This window comes from Myotis davidii, unplaced genomic scaffold (assembly GCF_000327345.1).
Source record: "Myotis davidii unplaced genomic scaffold, ASM32734v1 scaffold1721, whole genome shotgun sequence".
NCBI lineage: Eukaryota > Metazoa > Chordata > Mammalia > Chiroptera > Vespertilionidae > Myotis > Myotis davidii.
This window is the reverse complement of record NW_006291484.1, coordinates 67,966-72,235: the sequence shown is the minus strand read 5'-3', so window position 1 is coordinate 72,235 and position 4,270 is coordinate 67,966.

Genomic DNA, 4,270 nt, shown 5'->3' with positions numbered 1-4,270 from the left:
GATATATTCCTAGAAGTGGGGTCACAGGGTCAAATGGGAGTTCCAGTTTTAGTTTTTTGAGGAAATTCCATATTGTTCTTCACATTGGCTATACCAGTCTGCATTCCTACCAGCAGTGCACAAGGGTTCCTTTTTCTCCGCATCCTCTCCAGCACTTGTCATTTGTTGATTTGTTGATGATAGCCATCCTGACAGGTGGGAGATGGTATCTCAATGTTATTTTGAGTTGCATCTCTTGGATGAGTAGTGACTTTGAGCATGTTTTCATATGTCTCTTGGCCTTCTGTATGTCCTCTTTCGAAAAGTATCTTCTAAAGAGGACATACATAGAAATAAGGTTTTAAAAAACTATAGGACCTCTAAAGGCAAAAAGGATGACAAGCTACTTAGAGTGTTTACAGGAGCATAGTTAGAGGCAGGTAGGGGGAGAGTGCTTTCGGGATTGGAGAATAGACAGGAGTTTGGGGAGTTAGACTGTGTCTCATCAGGAGAGTGCAGAAGATTGAAGCAGGACCTTGAGCAATGATTCCTGCTTTAAGTATACATTGTAAGGAATTCTCACCCACATTATTCTTTTGCATATATGCACGTGAAATAAAGTTTATTTGGATCAAAAGTATTTGAACACTCTTGCTTGTGTTAAGGACTTTCTATATTAATCAGCTTATTGTCCAAGCAATAGTATCTGCTCCTCCTTTGTTTGCAGTCAAATCACTGAAGAATATTTTGTGGCAGAAAGACCCAAGAAAACATGCCAAGAGTTGAGTTTATTGTTCTATCTATCATCTCTCTCTCTCTCTCTCTCTCTCTCTCTCTCTCCTGTCATCTCCATTGTTATTATCATCTAATTACTAGAATAATACATGCTTATAAAAAGACTAGTGGCCAGGTGCACGAAATTCGTGCATGGAGGGGGGGGGGTTCCCTCAGCCCAGCCTGCACCCTCTCCAATCAGGGACCCCTTGGGATTAGTCCTAAACCGGCAGTTGGACATCCCTCTCGCAATCTGGACCTGATTGCCCCTAACCTCTCTGCCTGCCTGCCTGATTGCCTCTAACTGCCCTCCCCTGCTGTCCTGATTGCTCCTAACTGCCTCTTCCTTGGCCCCCATGGCTTTGTCCGGAAGGAAGTCAGACATCCAGAAGATGGCCGGTCGACCCGGTCTAATTAGCATATTACACTTTTATTAGTATAGATTAATTGAAATACAGAAGTATAAAGGGTAAACGAGTGAAAGATTTCATTTCCAATTTTACTGCCTGGGAGTAACTATTTTAAGGTTGCTTTCACATCTAACAATCTATAATTCTCTCATTGGATTAGGGCTTGAGAGAAGCATTTCAAGCAGGGGGAAAACATGAGCACATATTAAGGTGGAGGTGAGCCCAACATGAGTGAATGACACAGTAAAGTGGTTTAGTTGGAGTAAACAGGACATACCAAGGATTAATGAAAGGCAAGTAGAGGCCTAGTTAGAATCCCAGCTCTGCCACTTACTAATTGTGTGACTGTGCAGAAGTTATTCAAACTCTGCGTTATTATTTGCTCACCTGCAAAATGGGGATTGTGTCAAGTATTATCTGTTGACACTCAAGCTCATGCCCACCTTCCCACACTAACATTTCCTAGACCTTCTCTCTAGTGGGTTTCTGAAAAGCTCTGCTAGAGGGACGTGCCATGTGTTATTGAAAAGTGAAGAGAACAGAGAATCATTGAATTAGATTCTGGAACTTAGCTTGTGCAGAGAGATTGCAAATCCATTTTAAAAGTAAAAGAAAAAAACTATAAAACAGAAGAAAGATTTAAACTATTAGAGAGAGAGAGGAATCATTTAGTTTTTGGTTTCTGCAGAGGCAGAAAACTCTGGTGGGCTCCTATAGTAGAGATGCCAGGTATGGCCGGGCAGCTGCTGGCAACTGTGGGCTCTAGCAGAACTAGTACTTTCAGCAGCAGCCACAGGCCTGTGAGTTCCTAGATTTCTGCTCAGCAAAACAAGAGCCCCAGTCTCAAAGACAAGGGCACACTTGCCCATTCTAGGTAACTTCTTTTTCTACCTTTTTCTTCCAATTTTATGGAAGCAGCCTCTTGTGGTTATATTATTTTCTCCTTATTTATTTCTCTAGTCCTTTCAATACTTTTGTACCCAAATCCTTGTATTCAATACCCTGTTTGAAATATCTACAATGGTTTCTATCTTCCTGGCTGGGGAGTGACTAAATCAAATATTCGCTGTGTCTACTCTATAGGATCGTTAATATAAATAAATTAATACGTGCAAAGCACTTAAAACAGTGCCTGCCTTCAATAAATGTTAGCAATTATTATATCAAATACTAATGTGGCTTCTGTTTACCTATTAGATCAAAACTAATCTTCCATTGTCCTGGCGGGGGTGACTCAGTTGAGTGTCATCCTGATAACCAGAATGGTGAGCCAAGGTGTTTTTTCTCAGTGGAAAGTTTATTACAAGCAGATTCACACCCAGGAATTCTATGACACCAGCTACATTTCACACCATTTAACTTATTTCTAACACTATCTACCTGGAGATAGTGTCAGATACCACATTACATGAGCTCAGTCCCGTAAGACTGCCTCCAACTTAAGATGCCAATCTCAGCTAGTGGGTCCCCAGGTTACCTACAAGTTCTGCCCGACTAATGCTGAACCACAAGAGGCTGCTTCCATAAAATTGGAAGAAAAAAGTAGAAAAAGAAGTTACCTAGAATGGGCAAGTGTGTCCTTGTCTTTGAGACTGGGGCTCTTGTTCTGCTGAGCAGAAATCTAGGAACTCACAGGCCTGTGGCTGCTGCTGAGTGTACTAGTTCTGCTAGAGCCCACAGTTGCCAGCAGCTGCCACGGCCATACCTGGCATCTCTACTATAGGAGCCCACCAGAGTTTTCTGCCTCTGCAGAAACCAAAAACTAAATATTTACTATCTCTCTCTCTCTCTCTCTCTCTCTCCTCTCGTCTAGTAGATTCAAACTCCCCAATAATGGGCTGCCCCCCCCACCTTGAAGCTTTGTAGTCCTCAATTATTCTTGCCCATCAACGAATCTGAACTTTCCGTTTCTATGTGTTCTCCCTCTGTTTTTAAGCTGAACTCTCTCTGTTTCTGTGTCAGTACACCTTATTATTGCAGACCCTCCCGTGGTTTCCCATGCCTCCAGTTTTGAGTCCAGAAACATTTTATTATTTCTGCTTGGTTGGTTTCTGAGATTAGGCTGCTCAAACTGCTGTGTCTGCCCTGCTTATGTTCCACCTGCCTTTGTTTTCCACTGGACCTCTGCCCTATCTGCCTGTGTTTCAAGTTAACCCTCTCAGTCCCATGCACTGAAAGGTGACTGGTTTGATTTGTAGTCAGGGCACACACCCAGGTTGCGGGTTCGATCCCTGGTAGGGGTGTGTACAGGAAGCAACCAAATGATGTTTCTCTCTCACATCGAGGTTTCTCTCTTTCTCTCTCTCTCAAAATCAAAAACATTTAAAAAAATAAACTAGTCTCTCATCTTGGACATGTAGCAAATAATCTATAGTATGTTCCCTTCCTAGTGTTAAGTCACAACCTTTATGTCTAATCAAATCCCAACCCATGTCCCTCAAGGATGCAGATTAAATGTACTCTGCTCCCTACAGCATAACTGCCTAATTTTGCACATGCAGTAAAACCAAGTAGGAACACAAATTGAAGAACAAAGTCACCCAGAAACTAATATAACAAAACTGAAACTGTATAACATAATAGCCGATGAACTTATAACAACAGATATCCAATGCACTTATGCGTAGATCTTGAATAAATCAGCCATATTTCAAATCTGAGTGGTTTAAAGAACATTTAACCAACTTTGCTTCTTCTAATAATATATTAGTTGTCTATTATAGTTGTATCCAGGACAGCCAAGGAAGGGAGACTAGAGGGAAAGTAAACTGAACTTCATTAACACTTTTTGTGAGGTTAGTTACATAATAATGAAAGTAAACTAGGGCATGAAGTTTCATTTTGTGTTTATTTAATCTAATAGGAAACCATAGGAACTTTTTTTGGGGGGGTGGGGGTCAGGATTCAGAACTATTGAGGGGTAGATGGCTTTCATAAATTTTGTAGGTCTAGATAAAATTTCGAGTACATTTTGATTGTTATTTTAGGTGAGCTATCCTATTTGTGAATTATTTAGAAAATGTCTTCTTAAATTTTGTCATGTTTGCCTTTTCTTCCCCTTTTCGTGTCTAGTAGTATGCATGCAAAAGAATATACAAAACATTTTG